Below are 20,442 nucleotides of genomic sequence, written 5' to 3' on the forward strand. Positions count from 1 at the left end.
TATCAAAGTAGTCAAGACCTTCCTTTTGCTTGCACCCTTTGGCTAGTCTGACCTTATACTTATCAATTGATCCATCAGCTTTATACTTGTGTTTTAGTATCCACTTACAACCTAATGGGTTGGTACCAGAAGGAAGGTCGACTAGTTACCAAGTATGGTTATTCATGATGGACTCGATTTCACTATTGACGGCTTCTTTCCACATTGGGGTGTCGGGACTAGAGAGAGTTTCGCTTAATGTTCTTGGATCCATTTCCGACATAAAGGTCATGAAGTCTGACCTGAACGATTTCTCAACTCTAGTCCGTTTGCTCCGACGTGGCTCTTCGCTTTGATTGTCAATAGTCCTTTTACGACAACTAAGTTCAAAAATATCATTTTGTTAGAACTCTCGTTGTCATTTCTGGAACATTTTCCCTCTTATTTGGGAATACATTTTCAAAGAATATCGCATTCCGAGATTCTATGGTTGTTCTCACATGAATATCAAGAATGTTTGATTTGTGAATTATGAATCGATATGCGCTACTGTTATGGGCATATTTGACAAATATCACATTGAACGTTTTAGGTCCGATCTTTACTTGCTTTGGCTTGGGTACTTGGACCTTTGCTAAGCACCCCCACACTTTCAGGTATTTGTAAGATGGCTCGCGGCCTTTTCATAGTTCATATGGTATTTTATCATTTTTCTTGTGAGGGATTTTGTTGAGAATGTGTTTGCCGATAATATAGCTTCCCCCCATAAGTTCTGGGGTAAGCCTGAATTTATCAACAAGACATTCATCATTTCCTTTAGTATCCGATTTTTACGTTCATCAACACCATTTGATTGAGGTGAATAAGGAGCCGTTGTTTGATGGATAACGCCATATTCTGAACAAAATTCATCAAATGGTGTACCATATTCTCCACCTCTATCGCTACGAATTATTTTAATTCGTTTATCAATTTGATTTTCAACTTTTGTTTTATAGGTTCTGAATGCTTCTAAGGCTTCATCTTTATTTCTTAAAAGAAAGACATAACAAAACCTTGTGCAGTCATCGATAAAAGTAACAAAATACTTTTTACTTCTTCTAGTTTGCACGAATTTTAAGTCACATAGATCACTATGTATTAACTCTAGAGGAGTTGTTGACCTTTCCACTGAATGAAAAGGTAGTCTCATCATTTTTGCTTCCACACACACTTCACATTTGTGTGTTTGTCAACATTAATGTTTGGTGATAAATTTAACTTGACGAGGCATTTCAGAGTTTTATTATTGACATGCCCAAGTTGATCATGCCATAAATTAAAACACTCAACAACATAGTTGAAAGCTTTATTTTATTACTATCAAATTCACGGTATACAGTCATTACAACCATTTTGAACATACTCTGTTCTAAGTACCCCTTACCTGCAAAGATACCATTCTTCGTAAGTACAAAGTTATTAGATTGGAACACTAGTCTGAAACTGGCTTTAACAAGTGCTGATCCAGAAACTAAATTCTTCCTGATGTTGGGAACATGGAGCACATCAATGAGTGTTAGCTCATTCCCAGATGTCATTTTCAGAACTACTTTCCCGAGTCTGATGATCAGGGATGGCGTGGAATTTCCCATATAGAGCTTTTTTCCACTTATCGGAGTATACTTGGAGAACATCGCTTTATCAGAACAGATATGACGTATCGCTCTAGTATCGATCCACCACTGTTTCAGGTTGTCCACTACCATGTTGGCTTCAAACACGATCGTAGTGAGACCCAGTTCCATGTCGTCAGAAGTTGCGACCTGGTTCGCAACATCTTTCTAACTCTTGGTTGGTTTCTTTGGTCGTCTACAGTCTTTGGACATGTGCTATAGTTTTCTGCAGTTGTAGCAAGTGCCTTTGAACTTCTTGCCTTGGCTCTTCTTTTTGAATTGCTTCAGCTTCTTGGTGTTCAGCTCAGCCAGGTTGGACATCTCATCGACTGCCCGCTTCGTTCCTCTAGAGTCGGATAACTTTCGATTATCTTCTTCTATTCGTAGCCTCAGGATCAGGTCTTCAAGTCACATCTCCTTTTGCTTGTGCTTAAGGTAATTTTTGAAATCCTTCCATGATGGAGGAAGTTTCTCGATTACCGCGACTACTTTGAACGACTCGTTTAGCTTCATGCCTTCGGTATCCAGATCATACAGTATCAGTTGCAAGTCTTGGACTTGAGACGTCACACTCTTGGAATCCACTATCTTGAAATCCAGAAACCGGCCAACGATGAATTTCTTCAACCCGACGCTTTCGGTTTTGTATTTCTTTTCAAGTGACTCCCATAGAGATTTTGCCGTCTCTATTGAAAAATACACGTTATACAATGTGTTGTCCAATGCGTTGAGAACGTAGTTGCGACACAAGAAATCTCTGTGCGACCATGCATCGCATGCAACCTTACTATCGGAATTACCTTCCTTAGCGGTTGGCGGGTTTTCATGCAAAAACCGTACGAGGTTTAACGTTGTCAGGTAGAACAGCATCTTCTGCTACCATCTTTTGAAATCGGCTCCGTTGAACTTTTCCGTCTTCTCTCCTAGTGGAACGCTGGTCGGAACCAGCTTTTCTCCGTGTGGAATGGCGGTTGGAACATCGTTGATCATAGCCATCTCAGTTTGCACAATATCGTTTTACGCTTGTCTATGTCGATTGTCTTTAATGGTGAACTGTTGGCTTCCGTGTGGTTGTAGTCGCTTTATGACTGTTGGAGCTGTCGAGGATTGTTGCTGGAAATGATGCAAACTGAAATCGTCGAGGATAGTGTTTAACACTATCTTTATAAAACGATATTGCTCCACTACAGGTTCTAACATATAACAACAATTCGTTTCCAAGATACAACGACGTTGTCTCGGAGTAGCAACACTACAAACTTCGAGACCGACGAACATTCTCGTAGGCTTTTTGGACTCTGAATGCAGAAGGAATGAAGCTACTCTTAGATGCTTGGATGAGTTGATTGAATGAGTGGTTTTTTCCAACATCTGGAGGGTTTTTCTTATACCAAGTGAAGAGGTGAGGTATCCTTTGGTGAGGACTCATCTAGACCGTTTAATCCAGAAGAGTGCATCCATTCAGATTGCACTTGGTCTGGGCCTTTAGATTTGAAAAAGGTTGTAACCCTTTCATATAGCTTCTGATCTCAGCTGTTGGATCAAAGAATAATATCTTTCCAAATCCCTTCCAATCTTAGGTGCCAGATTAATCCTTTCAGTCTAACGCTTCAGATTAGATCCCGCCACCAGTGGTCCGATCGCGACTCTTCGCGATCAACGCTTCAGATCACATCACTTGCGATCTATCACCATCTTTAATCTAATGGTTACCACTCGTTTGCCCAATTAACAGTCTGGTCATCTCTCCCTGCACGTACCCGTGCCACCGCCGCCTGGAGCATAAATTTAAGCTCCTCAATGCTCCGTGCAAAGTGCGCCAACAAAGCATCCATTGCCTCCATGCGCACGCGGTGGGCTTGCAAGTGCTACCTGCTCGCCCATGGGAAGAGAGCACCTTGTGTGTTTTTTTTTTGTGTTAACTCCAATAACACATCAATATATATAAGGAGACAATCTTTCCTTGTTCTTTTAAATGTGGGGCTATTCGGCTATTCCTCATCTACTAATTTTGTGCTACACTTTAAATAATTAATTTTTCATTTATCCATAATCGGTTTTGAGCAAATCAATAGTCTAGATTTATCTACGCGAAACGTAGATTTCGAATTTGAAGTCAATTCAGACTTTCGTTGACTGATGGCACTTTATTTTTCCATCCGAAAAACCGTATCCAACACCAGCATTTTTTTTGGGAGACTGCAGTATTCTTCGAGCTTAATGAGTATTATTAAATATCAAATGTATATAAACAAGCAAACATACTTACAATTGGTTTAATAGAAATAGTAAAATTATTTATAACCCTTCAGTTTTAAAAAGGATGTGAAAAAAATATAAATGGAGATATTCTTACTAGAGTCACCTGTAATGATTTTAAAATTCCCCCATTTCTATCAAAATTATAATAATTGTTTATATAAATTCGAATTTCACAATATTAGATTAAATATTTGTTGATATTTTATAATTAATTAATACACAGATTACGTAGGTGGATAATTAATTAAGTTATATCTTGCTGTTCCAGTTTAGAATCGACGGTTCGACGATTTAAAATCGTCGGTTTGACGGTTTCAGATAGGTTAATCCTTAACCTTAATCGTCCAAGACGATTTCAGTTAACGGTTCAAAACCGCCGGTTCACGATTTACCACAGTTCAAGATTATTATGTTAAAAAAATTAAAAAATACAAATTAAAATTTATTGTAAAAAAAGGTTTACACTTATTTGAGTTGCCTATGTATCCCCTTAGGGTATAGAGGAATCAAAGCCCACATAGTTCTTTTACATTTTTATCCTTTACATTGTCACTTACTTCCATTTCCCGTTCCTATCATATTCGTTTCTTCAATAAAATCTTCAACTTCGTCATCTGAAAGTTGCATTCCTTGAATTCTTTTTTCCACTCTGGTCCAATCGTCCAGTAATACTTAGGCTTCCAATGAGTTGGGAGACAAAGTTGATCATCGTTCATCTAATATGTTACCGTCGGCACTGAACATCTGTTTCACAGCAATAGTTGACACTGGACAAGCTAAAATTTCTTTGGCGATCACGGAGAGGACGGAAAAGCTTTGAGCCTTTTGTAACCACCACTTTAAGATATCGAAATTTTCGCTATCTGCTTCATTAAAATCAAAATAAATCGTAAAATAATTCTCAAGTTCCTGTGTAGAACTTGAGCATCCTCGTGGACATTTTGTCCGTTCTTTTAATAAAAATTGTGCTTTTGTAAGTTTTAAATTACTACTAATAGTTTGTTGTATTTCAGAAATATTAATTTGTATTTCATATTTTACATAATATTGATTATAAATTTCATATAAATAAATTCTAACATTATATATAATATTAATTAGATTAGACGAAGAAGAATCTTTAATTGGAATTAAAGTGTCATAATATAAAGTTAACATTTCTGATAAAACTTCTAATTTAAATCTAGTATCTAAAACAAATGTAATTAAATAAATTTAAAGAATAAAAAAAAAATTCCCATTTTGTTGTGAAAATAAATATATATTAGTATTTGTATTTTGAAAAAAAATTAAGATAATAATTCTTTATATTGAAATGAATTTTGTAATAATTGGTATGTTGAATTCCGTACATCACGTGAAAATTTTTTAGGTTTCATTGCATTAGTTTTATAAACCCTATCCCATTGTTTCATTATAGATAGATGAGACCATAAATAAGAAATTATAATTCTAATTGGTTTAATATAATTTTCTAAAATTTTTAATCCATCTTGAACATATAAATTTAAAACATGGCATACACAACGAATATGAAAAAATAAACTGACAATAATAGGTTTACAAACAAATTTTAGATCATCTATACAAGCGATATTAGAACTAGTATTATCCAATGATATTGAAAATATTTTATGATTTAAGTCATATTCTTCTAAAGTTAAATATAATAATTGTGCGATGTTATGAGCATTATGTGATTAATCAAAAACTCTAAGAGCTAACAATCTTTTTTGGAGGTTCCAAGAGTAATCGATCTAATGATAAGTCACGTCCATATACGAATGTGCTTGCCAATGATCACTCCAAATATCGGAACATAAAGAAATTTTATTATCTAATTTACTAAATTCATCAATTAAATTATTTTTCCTTGTTTTACTATTTTTTTAATTATACGAATAAGTGTAGTCCTAGGAACACGTTTAGCACATGAATTAAGAGATTCTTTATAAAAATCTTCAAATGTACATTTAAATCCAAAAATAAAAGAAAGATGTTCTACGAAAATAAATTTAGCTAATGATTCTCTTAATTTATTATCCGAATATAAAAATAAACCGGAATTAGTACTACCGCTAGTTGAAGAAAATCTTTATAGTTATGTTTAATTAAGAACGGCCGAGTCTATATTTTGTTGGATGCTTCATTTCTACAGGTTGTTTCAACGACCTATAGCTGCCGTCGGCTTGGAATTTGTAGGAAGCATTGTAGTGCTTACATTTTGCACGCATTTCTCCCGATAGAAGAGTGACATTCTCAAAATATTTAGTAAAAATAGAAGATTTTAGAGGAGGAAATTCCCGAACCTTAGAAGCAATTGCATCGGTACTTCTTTGTGTTTCGGGTGTCGGATTCAGAAGGTGCTCGATCTTATCATCGGTGGATTGAATATTGGGGTCTTCCTCCCACAGATTCATTATTGCCTTTCCCTTCTGAGCTCGAGATGATGCACCTTCACGACCTCCTTCCATTGTAATTAAAAATTGGAAATGAAAGCATATAAAGAATACGAAATTGAGATTAAGAGTAGAGAAGATGTGTGTGAAAATGATGATATGAGCTCTTTATTTATAGAATTTGGATAGTAACAAATACTAATTCATAGCCATATAAATAATGAAAGCACCTCTTTCGTCCCTCGGACGTACTGAGCCAGTCGGCTTCCTTCCCGTGCCGTCCTTCTCGCCAGCTACGTCTTCTGCTTGACTTCCTACATTCCTAAGCTCCTGCACACTTTGACACAGGGATTAAAACAAAATAGGACCCAACCTAACTTGGTTGATCACATCAAAATAACTACGGGATCCAACAATCTCTCCTTTTTATATGCATCAACCTAAGTTCAAGTTAGGAAAAAATAAACAAGTAATTTAAAGAAATTACAGAACTAATATCATTTCAAGCATAAAGTATTGCAAGAAAAATTACAATACTAAAATGAATTGATCTATTAAAATTCAGAAAAAAATAAAATATTCTAATTCCCCCTAAACTTGTACCTATCTCTCCCTCGTTGATCACATCAAAAAACAGGGTACACATAAAAAACAAGGTACATATTAACAAATTTTGAGAAAGAAAAAAATTTTAAAGTTGCAAATTTTCAAATTTTCCAAGTTAAACAAAATTTGAAACACTTTTCAAGTTAGAAATTTTCAAAAAAAAACTTGAAACACTTAAATAGTTGATAAGAATTTAAAAGCAGTATCTTAATTGCTTGTCAGTTTATCAATTAAACATTTAATTCGATAATCGTCTTCCAGGCTGTGGCGAGGCACTAGGCCTTCTTGGTTATTGGATCATCAACCACTTCTAGACAAAGTCTTTTAAGGAATTAAAACATTTAATTTCTTCTGAAAGCCTTGATTAATAGAAGGTTTTAATCTAGATAGAATTTTAGAACCCAATAGAGGTTCCTTCCTACTGGGTTAGTTAGATATCTAGGGGGTATATATACTTTAGGTATTCTTCTAAGTTGTCCTTGATGTTTTTTAATGTAGTAGTTTAATTTTCCATAAATCTTAAGGTTAGACTTTGAAAAATGTTTGATTTTTGACAACATGTATCTGATTTCAAATTTTCAATTTGCAAATTTAATTTTTCATTTTCTGATTTTAGGTTATCTAAATTCTGTTTAACTCAGCAATCTATTTTTCTGATTTCACTAAGTCTCTTGTAAGAACTTTGATAAAACGAAAAGATTGTTTGGGGGTTAGAGCACATACCTCACTTACCTCAATTTCTGATGATCCCCCTTCATCGCAGCTTTCTTCTTCTGATCCTCTCCCTTCATCTACGCTCATTTATGAGTTAGTCTTATCTTCTTCTTGATGGTTAGCTATTAGCGCTAGTCCTGAGAAGGCTGCTACCTCAGAATCAGAGGATGAAGAATCATCCCAAGTGGCCTTCATGGTCTTGTATTTGGAGGAAGTTGATTTTTTGTGCATGTCCTTTTCCTTCTTTTTTGGGAAGTCATCCTTGATGTACCCTTCTTTGTTGCAGTTGTAGCATCGGACAGTTTTTTTGTTTCGATGATGCCTTCTTGACCGCGATTTAAACTTATTAGACTTAAGAAATTTATTGAACCTTTTTGCCAGTAGAGTCATTTCTTCTTCATCAATGGATGTCTCGGACTCTTGATCTTCCATCCTTGCCTTTAGGGCAATGTTGAGGTTTGTCTTTTCTATGTCTTTTGAATCTATAATTTGAGATTCGTGAAGTTCGAAGATAGAAAATAGATTTTCTAGCGTACTTACCTCAAAGTCCTTAGAGATATAGTATGCATCTACTAAGGATGCTCATTCTGAAGTTCTTGGGAAGGCGTTGAGCGCATATCGGATCGAATGTCAGTTTATTACCGATTCTCCGAGATTGTTTAGCTGAGTTATCAGCTCCTTGATTCGTGCTTGGAGTTGCACTACCTTTTCTCCATTGTTCATCCAGAGATTTGTTAGCTGAGTTCGGAGGATGTCCCTCCTCGCTAACTTCACTTCTGAAGTACCTTCGTGGAGCTCCAGGAACTTCTCCTAGAGATCTTTGGCGTAGACGTAGCTGCCATTTAGGTTGACCTCCTGGGGCGGAAGGACGTTGAGCAGATGGAATTCTGCTTTCCCGTTCACCACGAATTTGGCTTGCTCTTTCTTCATCCATTGATATTCTTCTTTCTCGGCTCCTTTTTGATCCGTAGGTGCTACAAAACCATATTTCTGTTGGGTTTTTCGGGCCGCGAAAATCGCGTTTTCGCATCGCAGAAACCCCGAAAGCCCCAGCCACCGGATCCGTGCAAAGAAAAATCTTTCGAAAAATACGAGTACGAGTTTCAAAACTTCGATCTACAGTAGATCTACAAAGGGGAAACCTTTTATACCTTCGATGCGTGCCCTTTTCGTATCCCGCTCGTCCAACGGCTTGCCGGATCTCAAGATTGTCAACATAGACAATCCTTTACACGTATCCACACGAACACACTAGATGGTGAAGGACCAAACAAGGTGTGCTAGCACCTAGGGTGTTCGGTCAAGGTAGGAGAGGGAGAGCAAGAAGAGAGAGCTCAAGGAGGAAGAAGAGTTGATTAGCCTTGAATGAGAAAAATGAATTCTCATTCACAACAAAAGTGGTCGGCCACTTTCACAAAGTGTAACCCCCATTTTACATTAAGTGTGGCCATTAAAGAGATTTGTAACCTCTATGAGGTGGCACACACATGTGCTAAACATGATGAAGTGGCACCTCATCATTGGCCACTTAATGCCAAGTCACAAATGATGTGGCATAGAGTTAAGTCAAACTTGACTCTTCATCTTCCTCTCAAGTCAAGTCAAACTTGACTTAATCTCTCTCATGGTTGATCTAATCTAACCATTTAATTCAAGCCAATTTAATATAATAAATCTAATTCATTTAATTAAATTGTTTCAATGAGTCATAATCTAAATTAAACTCATTGAACACATGAATCAACTTGAGTCCAACTCAATTAGCCCAATTAGGATTACTCTTAATCCAATTTGATTCATCAAATGAATCTAATCCTCTTGGTTTATCATATGAACCTAATCTCCATCTAATTGTCCTTAGTGTGTGACCCTATAGGTTTTTGTAACGTTGGCAATGCCCCTAAACCCATTTAGGAGCATAAGTAATGAGCGGTATCTAGCAACACATCATTACTACCCAAGTTACAAGAATGTTGAGATCCAACATCACCTTGTGACTACTAATTGTGACCCTTCACAATATATGACAAGTGTCCTTCTATCTTAGACATCTAGATTGATCAATGTGAGGCATAGACCGTGTCATCCTCTGATCAATCTAAATCTTGAGCTCCAAGTAGACTCACTAAATCAAATGAGCTCAATATCTCATATTGACTCATTTGGGCATGACCATGCACTTCGTGGTCTCACTCTATCAAGAATATCGATGTCACTCCCGTCATATAGGAGGGATAGATCCCATCTACATCACTCACATCCCTCTGCATAATTCGTTACATACCCAGTAATCGCCTTTATAGTCCACCCAGTTATGGGTGACGTGTAACGAAACCAAAGTACATAACTCCTTATGTAAGGATCCATGGTGACTTCAGGTCTAAGGACTAGTAGTCATACTAATAGCCACATGAGAAAGTATATGACACTCATATAACGATCCATGATATTTTCTCATGGCGGGTCATTCAGTATACATTGTCCAATGCATACCCATGTGTCAACTTGATATCTCTATATCCATGACTTGTGATATCAAGTCATCGAGTTGACCTACATGCTAGTCTTATTGCATTAACATTGTCCTTGAATGTTAATACTCGACTAGGAATGATTAAGAGTAGTGTTCCCTATATCATCTCACTATCGGTTCAACTAACCGATTGATATAGGTGAGAACCTTCTACTCAAGGACGCTATTATACTTAGTTTATTTGGCACCAATACAAGTAAGTATAATAACCAAAACACATGCCTTTATTTATATAAATATGAATATGATACAATAAGTCCATAATACAATCATCGAATGATTGGCTCTAGGGCTCTAACTAACAATCTCCCACTAGCACTTGTGTCAATCTGTGTAGACTCTAAGCCCCAATGACCTAGTGTGACCATCATGCTTCCTCTGTGCCAAAGCCTTGGTCAAGGGATCTGCGATGTTAGCCTCTGTAGGTACTCTGCATATCTTCATATCTCCTCTCTCGATAATCTCTCGAATGAGATGGAAGCGCCGTAGTATGTGTTTGGTCCGCTGGTATGAGCGAGGTTCCTTCGCCTGTGCTATAGCTCCATTGTTGTAACAAAAGAGCTCAATAGGGTCAGCGATACTGGGAACCACCCCAAGTTCAGTGATGAACTTACGGATCCAAACTGCCTCCTTTGCTGCCTCTGATGCAGCAATGTACTCGGCCTCTGTCGTAGAATCAGCTACTGTGTCCTGCTTCGAACTCTTCCAACTCACAGCACCACCATTAATGCAAAATATGAACCCTGACTGCGACCGGTAATCATCCTGATCGGTCTGGAAGCTGGCATCACTATAACCCTTTACAGCTAGCTCATCATTGCCTCCATATATCAAGAAATATTCTTTAGTCCTTCTTAAGTACTTAAGAATATTCTTGACCGCTATCTAGTGACTTTCACCTGGATCTGACTGGTATTTGCTCATCATGCTCAAAGCATATGAGACATCAGGTCGAGTACATAGCATGACGTACATGATAGATCCTATCGCTGAGGCATAAGGGATCTGATCCATGCGGTCTCTCTCCTCACTAGAAGAGGGACCTTGAGTCTTCGAAAGACTCATGCCATGTGACATCGGCAGAAATCCCTTCTTGGAGTTCTGCATGGAAAACCGAAGGAGTACCTTGCCAATATATGTACTCTGACTTAGGCCAAGCAATCTCTTAGATCTATCTCTATAGTGTTAGGATCTTCTGATGGCGGCTAGAGAGGGGGGTGTGAATAGCCGACCCCAAATTCGCGTTTCTTTCTACAAATCAAGTTAGCGCAGCGGAAGAATAACAATAGAAATGTAAATGGAGAAATCAAACCTCAAGCACAGCGATGTAACGAGGTTCGGAGATGAAACTCCTACTCCTCGGCGTGTCCGTAAGGTGGACGAAGCCTATCAATCCGTCGGTGGATGAGACCCTGGAAAACTGGCTAATAGAAACTCCTTCTGGGTGGAGAAACCTCGCCACAAACTTCTTGCAATAGCAAGAATGGAGTACAACCAATAGAGAAAGGAAAACAAGAACAATATGAATGTAAAAATACTTTGCTTGCCTTCTCTTCAACTGGAGTTCGATGAAGCAGCAACTTCACGATGTCAACAGCAGCTGATCACCCAGTCGAGGGAAGCTCACACGAAGCTTCAGGAATAGGGAGCTCAGCAAAACTCAGATCGCAAGAGTGAGGAAGAGGCAAGAATGTTACTGTAGAGGCCCTCGACCTTGATATATAACCTGCGAAGAAGAAGACACATAAACTAGCCGTTGTGTCGCAACCGATCAGGCACCTCCTGATCGGTTCGGACCTTCTCTCGATCGATCTTGGGACCGATCAGACCTATGTCTTGATCGATCCCTGCACCGATCAAGATGCTTCAGTAGAGTTGCCCAACTCTCGATCGGTCTGTGGACCGATCAGACTCGTGGATCGGTCCACATACCGATCCCCCTCTTTCTTCTCCCGATTCTGATCGGTCACGGACCGATCGGTAATTCACTGAAACACACTGTTTGGTTACCGATCGGTCACCGATCGATCATCAACCAACGTATCACCGGATCGATCACCGGACCGATCCAGGTTTAAAGCTCCTAGCCCTAGAGAACAAACCACCGAGCCCTCTCTCACCTAGTCTCGAGAACGAGCTACCGAGCCCTCTCCGACTCCATCTGGTCCAGAGAACGAGCTACCGAGCCCTCTCTGACCTAGTCCGGAGAACGAGCTACCGAGCCCTCTCCGACTTCATCCGGTCCAGAGAACGAGCTACCGAGCCCTCTCTGACCTAGTCCGGAGAACGAGCTGCCGAGCCCTCCCTGACCTCGTCCGGCGAACGAGCTGCCGAGCCCTCGAGCTGCCGAGCCCTCTCCGACTTCGTCTGGTCCAGAGAACGAGCTCCCGAGCCCTCTCTGACCTAGTCCGGAGAACGAGCTGCCGAGCCCTCTCCGACTTCCCATGCCAAGCTTCCATACTTGGACTTCTCCCATGCCAAGCTCCCTGCTTGGACTTTTCCGTGCCAAGTCTCCATACTTGGACTTTTCCCGTGCCAAGTCTCCATACTTGGACTTTTCCCGTGCCAAGCTCCCTGCTTGGACTTTTCCGTGCCAAGTCTCCATACTTGGACTTTACCTGTGCCAAGCTCCCTGCTTGGACTTTTCACCAGATGTCTGGTCAACCTTGACCTATCTGAATTTCCCTTGCCTGGCTTCACTCACCAGGACTTTCCAACTGCCTGGCTTCACTCACCAGGACTTTCCATCTGCCTGGTTTCACTCACCAGGACTTCCAAACTGCCTAGCTTCACTCACTAGGACTTTTCCGTGCCAAGTCTCCATACTTGGACTTTTCCGTTGCCAAGTTCCCTGCTTGGACTTTTCCCGAATCAGGTCAATTCAAGTCGAGTCAACCAGGTCAACCTTGACCAAAGATTGCACCCATAATCTCCCAAGTTTATATTCTGTCAAACATCAGAATACAACTTTTCTACTCTCGTAAAACATCAGAATAGAACTTTTCTATTCTCGTCAAATATCAAAATACAACTCGAGTCAGGTCAACTCGAGTCAGGTCAACCAGGTCAACCTTGACCTAAGGTTGCACCAACAATCTCCCCCTTTTTGATGTTTGACAAAAACCATAATCAAGTTAGGTTAACCCGATAACCTAACTTAGGTTTTCCAATGTTCTTCCTTGAACATTCTCCCCAAACTCTAATGTTCTTCCTTGAACATTCTTTGGACATTCTCCCATTCTCCCCCTTTTTGACACACATCAAAAAGAGTGAATCAAGGTCAAGAGTTTCTTCCTAATGAAAGTCTCATACCTTTCATTGAAACCCTTAATTTCCCCCTTGATACTAAAGTCAACAATCAACTTAGTGATAATCCCATATCACTCAAGTCTTTAGAGTAAAAACTCCCCCTAAAAGTCAACTCCCCCTTGACTAATAGGTAAAACTCCCCCTAAAGGTCAACTCCCCCTTGACCATTGCACCAACAATATCTTGGAGAGTTTCAAACCTTTAGAAATCCAAAGCACAAACTGTGTTTTAACTTTCAGCTGAAATTTCAGACAACACAGTCGAAAATCAGCAATTTGGCACGCTCTGATCGGTCACCAGACCGGTCAGACCTCACTGGATCGGTCACCATACCGATCCACACTTTCTTGATCGGTCCAGTGACTGATCCAGACCTTCCTGGACCGATCAGCATCCCCTCTGATCGGTCCACAAAGCTCTGATAGGAATTTCTGATTTTTCTCCCGAAATTCAGAAATCCCTAAAAAATCACAGAAAATTTCAAAAATTGTAAAATTTTGAGAATACATCCTCATAACATATATTATCATGGAAAAATAGTTTTCTATGAAAATAACTTCCATTTTTAAATCTTGATACAAAGTTCGAACGACTTTGAAATAGTTCAAGGTTAATCCATCTTTGTATCAACTTGCTCAATGATGAATGCTATCACTAGAAAAGCTTCATCAAGGTTTTTCAAATCAATTTTGAAATGATTTTAAACCATTCAATTTAGGATCACAATCTTAGGGCTAAATGTACATGACTTGTACACAAGCTTTCCCTATGATCCTCAATTTAGAATTAGGCTCATCTAGGTACAAGAACTATGCACCTTGATCCTAACTCATAATCCTAATATCTCACACACATCTAAGGTGTATCAAACACATCCAAGTCAATTTTGATGTGAGATATGGGTTTAGGTCATCTTAAGCTAAGTTCTCATGCACTTTCTAAACAACAATTTGATCTTCATATCAAATTGTGTTTTTATCCTTAAATCAATTTAATTGATCATACATGCAAGAGATGATGACATGATATAAAATAATATCATAAGTGGAAACATGTGCCAATGTCATGATGTCATGGCATAAAGTATGAAACTTAAATAAGGCATGACATATAACTAACCTAAGCATTATCATGATATTTCAAATGATAGTAAATTAGATATGATGTCATGACATGACATATGGCAAACAATATATGACAAATAACATATAAAGGTATAGAAAATACCTAATTCTAACTTTAGTTGTCATTTTTGATAATTTTGATCATTTTGCCATAAATTCTATATTCCTAAGTGTAATAGATCTAAAATCATATACTAAATATTTTTAGATCACTATGTGCCAATTAGATTGACCCTAGAAAATTCCTCAAGTGTGGTTGGCACATCCTAATCACCTTAGGAATGAGTAAAATTTTAAATTTCATTTTCAAGGCTTGATCACACCTTGAAAATTCCTAAAATGCCACCTTTTGCCATGATTAGGTTAACTACCTATCCAATTAAGGTTGGCACACCCTAACCCATCTAGCGTGATGGAATCACGCTCCTAGAAATCCAAAACCTATTTGAGCTCATTGGGTTCACTAAATATTCACTAGAGATGACTTCCCTAGCAACCCTCCTAATGACCCTCCTAGGCTTTAAAGCCTTGGTTATTTGGGACTCATCAAGATCAACTCTAGGGGTGACTCCCCTTGTGACCTTGGTGATGGTCTTCCTAGCCCTAAGTCTTGTTCCATAATCGAATGGAACATTATGATAAGTGGGCTTGACCAGTTGAGACTTAGGTTTGTGACTCAAACCTCTCATGTCCTTGGGCTTTTGTTTTTGACCCTTAGACCCTAGAGTTGACTTCTCCAAATTCTTAAGGGCCTTTTCTAAAGTGTCAAGTCTTGACCTTAAGACTTGATTTTCCTTCTCTAATACCTCAAGTTTTAATTTGTCATTTTTCTTTGAGGTATTCCTAGGCATATGTCTAGTTGTTTTGGGATTCCTATCTAGGTTTTCCTTAACCTTAGATGAGTTAATTCTAGGGTTGGCATTTCTAGTATTATCCTTACCTAGACTAACATGTTTGGCACCTAAGCACATGTATCGGTTTCTATGGTTATCATACTTATCATCATTGACAATAGCAATAAGGCTACTAGCATGCATCCTACTAGAATTGCAAGAATGTGCCTTAGAGATTACCTTAGGGTTTGCCTTAGCTCCCCCTATAGACATGCTCGATCTCTTGTCCTTGTGAGATTGCCTCCCCCTCGAACATTGGTTCCTATAGTGTCCCCTTCGCTTGCATTGGATGCACACCACGTGCTCCTTACCCTTGCGTATCGGGACTCTGGCTTTCTTGACCTTTGGCGCTGGTGGAGTCTTCCTAATCCTCCTTGGACACTTACTCTTGTAATGTCCATATTCCCTACACTCAAAACACATTATATGTAATTTACAAGAAATTAAATTGCTTGAGTTACCTAGCGTTGAGGGTGGATATGAGCTTTCTCCTTCATCCCTTCCGGAGATAGAAGCTTCTTCTTCTTGCTCCAATCTTGAAGAAGAACTCTCCTCCTATTCTTCCTTAGATGTTGAGTAGCCCTCAACTTCTAATTCCTTACCTCCATGAAGTGAGCTACTTGATTCACTTGACTCCTCTTCATGACTTGAATTGGAGCTTCCCTCATGGAACTTGGCCAAGTTGTTCCACAATTCCTTGGCATTGTTGTAACCACCTATCTTACACAAGATATCATTAGGTAATGAGAATTCAAAAATTTTCATTACCTCGTCGTTGATTACGGATTGGTGGATTTGTTCCTTCGTCCACCTCTTCTTCTCAAGAATTTATCCTTCTTCATCCCTTGGAGGAACAAAACCTACTTGTACACAATTCCAATTAACTAAGTTAGTCATAAGAAAGTACTTCATTCTTACGTTCCAAAATGCGAAGTCGTCGTGATCGAAGAAGGGTGGAATCATGACGTCTTCTCCAAGTCCATCCATTCTCTAGCTTGTGCTCCCTTGGGTGTTAATCCGACGAAGAGCAACCTTTGCTCTGATACAACTTGTTAGGATCTTCGGATGGCGGCTAGAGAGGGGGGTGTGAATAGCCGACCCCAAATTCGCGTTTCTTTCTACAAATCAAGTTAGCGCAGCGGAAAAATAACAACAGAAACGTAAATGGAGAAATCAAACCTCAAGCACAGCGATGTAACGAGGTTCGGAGATGAAACTCCTACTCCTCGGCGTGTCCGTAAGGTAGACGAAGCCTATCAATCCGTCGGTGGATGAGACCCCGGAAAACCGGCTAATAGAAACTCCTTCTGGGTGGAGAAACCTCGCCACAAACTTCTTGCAACAGCAAGAATGGAGTACAACCAAAAGAGAAAGGAAAACAAGAACAATATGAATGTAAAAATACTTTGCTTGCCTTCTCTTCAACTGGAGTTCGATGAAGCAGCAACTTCACGATGTCAACAACAGCTGATCACCCAGTCGAGGGAAGCTCACACGAAGCTTCAGGAATAGGGAGCTCAGCAAAGCTCAGATCGCAAGAGTGAGGAAGAGGCAAGATTGTTACTATAGAGGCCCTCGACCTTGATATATAACCTGCGAAGAAGAAGACACATAAACTAGCCGTTGTGTTGCAACGGCTAGGGCCCGGACCGATCAGGCACCACCCTGATCGGTCCAGACCTTCTCTGATAGGTCTTGGGACCGATCAGGACCTATGCTGATCGGTCCCCAGACCGATCAGCATGCTTCACAGAGAGTTGCCCAACTCTCTGATCGGTCTGTGGACCGATCAGGACTCAGGTGGATCGGTCCACAGACTGATCCCCCTCTTTCTTCTCCCGATCTTCACCGCTTCTGATCGGTCACCAGACCGATCAGGTAATTCACAGAAACACACTGTTTGGTTACTGATCGGTCACCAGACCGATCAGTCAACCAGCGTATCACTGGATCGATCACCAGACCGATCCAGGTTTAGAGCTCCCAGCCCTAAAACCCTACCTGGTCCTGAGAACGAGCTACCGAGCCCTCTCTGACCTAGTCCAGAGAACGAGCTACTGAGCCCTCTCCGACTCCATCCGGTCCAGAGAACGAGCTACCGAGCCCTCTCTGACCTAGTCCGGAGAACGAGCTACTGAGCCCTCTCTGACTTTATCCGGTCCAGAGAACGAGCTACCGAGCCCTCTCTGATCTAGTCAGGAGAACGAGCTACCGAGTCCTCTCCGACTTCGTCTGGTCCAGAGAACGAGCTCCCGAGCCCTCTCTGACCTAGTCCGGAGAACGAGCTGCCGAGCCCTCTCCGACTTCCCATGCTAAGCTTCCATACTTGGACTTCTCCTGTGCCAAGCTCCCTGCTTGGACTTTTCCGTGCCAAGTCTCCATACTTGGACTTTTCCCGTGCCAAGTCTCCATACTTGGGCTTTTCCCGTGCCAAGCTCCCTGCTTGGACTTTTTCGTGCCAAGTCTCCATACTTGGACTTTACCCGTGCCAAGCTCCCTGCTTGGACTTTTCACCAGATGTCTGGTCAACCTTGACCTATCTGAATTTCCCTTGCCTGGCTTCACTCACCAGGACTTTCCAACTGCCTGGCTTCACTCACCAGGACTTTCCATCTGCCTAGCTTCACTCACCAGGACTTCCAAACTGCCTAGCTTCACTCACTAGGGCTTTTCTGTGCCAAGTCTCCATACTTGGACTTTTCCGTTGTCAAGTTCCCTGCTTGGACTTTTCCCGAATCAGGTCAATTCAAGTCAGGTCAACCGGGTCAACCTTGACCAAAGATTGCACCCATAATCTCCCAAGTTTGTATTCTGTCAAACATCAGAATACAACTTTTCTACTCTCGTCAAACATCAGAATAGAACTTTTCTATTCTCGTCAAACATCAAAATACAACTCGAGTCAGGTCAACCAGGTCAACCTTGACCTAAGGTTGCACCAACATATAGATCTGTAACCCTAGAATGAGGGATGCCTCACCTAAGTCCTTCATTGAGAAGCAACTCCCTAGCCAGGTCTTGACAGACTGAAGCATAGGGATGTCCTTCCCAATGAGCAGTATGTCATCCTCATATAATATGAGGAAGACAACTATATCCCCTACAACCTTCTTGTAGACACAAGGCTCATCTCCATTCTTGATGAAACCAAACTGTTTGATTGCATCATCGAATCAAAGATTCCAGCTCCGAGAAGCTTGCTTTAGTCCATAAATGGACCTATGCAGCTTGCATACTCTGCTAGTATGCTGTGGATCTACAAAACCCTCAGGTTGTGTCATGTACACATCCTCGAGTAGGTTTCCATTCAGAAACGCGGTTTTAACATCCATCTGCCATATCTCATAGTCATGGTAAGCTGCAATAGCAAGCATGATCCGAATGAACTTAAACATTGCTACTGGAGAAAAAGTTTCATCATAGTCAATACCATGAATCTGCTTGAAACCTTTAGCTACCAAGCGACCCTTATAGATAAGTCCATCCATGTCAGTCTTTCTCTTAAAGACCCACTTACACCCAATGGGTTTTACCCCTTCAGGTGGATCAACCAAAGTCCATACTTGGTTGGTGTACATGGATTCCTTCTCGGATCTTATGGCCTCTAGCCATTTCTCGGAATCTGGTCTCATCACAGCTTCCTGATAGGTAGTAGGCTCATCCTCTATGAGCACAACGTCATCATGGTTAGACAAGAGAAATGAGTATCTCTCAGGCTGACGACGTACCCTATCAGACCTGCGAAGAGGTATGTCTACTTGAACTGGTTGTTGTTCCTCAACTCTTTGTGGAACAACATCATCCACAACACTTTGTGGTTCCAGTTCAACTTCCATCGAGGCTTCAGTGTTATTGTTCGCATCTTGAACTTCTTCAAGATCGAACGTGCTCCCACTAGTTTTTCTAGAAACAAAGTCTCTTTCTAGAAAGACCATAGTCTTTGCCACAACTACCTTGTGCTAACTGGGAATGTAGAAGTAATATCCCTTAGTTTCCTTGGGATATCCAATAAAGTAGCACTTGTAGGATGTGGGTCCTAACTTGTCTGAGACTTGACGTCGAACGTAAGCCTCACAACCCCAAATCCTCATGAAAGACACCTGGGCATCTCTCCCAGTCCATATCCTATATGGTGTCTTTATCACAACCTTGGATGGAACTCAGTTGAGTATGAAAGTTGTCGTGTCTAGAGCATAGCCCCAAAGGTATGTCGGAAGATCTGTGTGATTCATCATAGATCCTATCATATCTAATAGGGTATGATTCCTCCTTTCGGATACACCATTCCACTGTGGTGTTCCGGGAGGAGTGAGTTGGGATAGAATCCCACACTCAGCTAGGTAGTCATGAAACTCATGGCTAAGGTATTCTCCACCTCGATATGATCGAAGTATCTTAATACTCTTGCCAAGCTGGTTCTGTACTTCATTCTTGAATTCTTTGAACTTTTCAAAGGATTCAGACTTATGTGTCATCAAGTACACATAACCATATCTACTGAAGTCATCAGTAAATGTGATGAAGTACCTATAACCGCCTCTGGCAGCGACATTGAAAGGGCCACATACATCACTATGTATGAGTCCTAACAAATCAGTCGCTCTTTCGCTGTGCCCACTAAAGGGAGTCTTGGTCATCTTGCCTAGTAGGCATGACTCGCACGTCTCATAATATTCAAAATCAAATGAGTCTAGCAAACCATCCTTATGGAGCTGGGATAAACGCTTGTCATTTATATGACCTAAGCGACAGTGCCAGAGATAGGTTTGGTTCAGGAAATTTGACTTGAACCTCTTGGTATTTATGTTATAGATAGGGCTTTCAAGATCTAGAATGTAGAGTCCGTTCATCAGAGGTGCACTACAATAGAACATATCTTTTAAATAAACAGAACAACATTTGTCCTTTATAATAAAAGAGAAACCTTTCTTGTCCAAACAAGAAACTGAAATTATGTTCTTAGTTAAT

Source organism: Zingiber officinale, chromosome 9A, assembly GCF_018446385.1.
Source record: "Zingiber officinale cultivar Zhangliang chromosome 9A, Zo_v1.1, whole genome shotgun sequence".
Taxonomy (NCBI): Eukaryota; Viridiplantae; Streptophyta; class Magnoliopsida; order Zingiberales; family Zingiberaceae; genus Zingiber; species Zingiber officinale.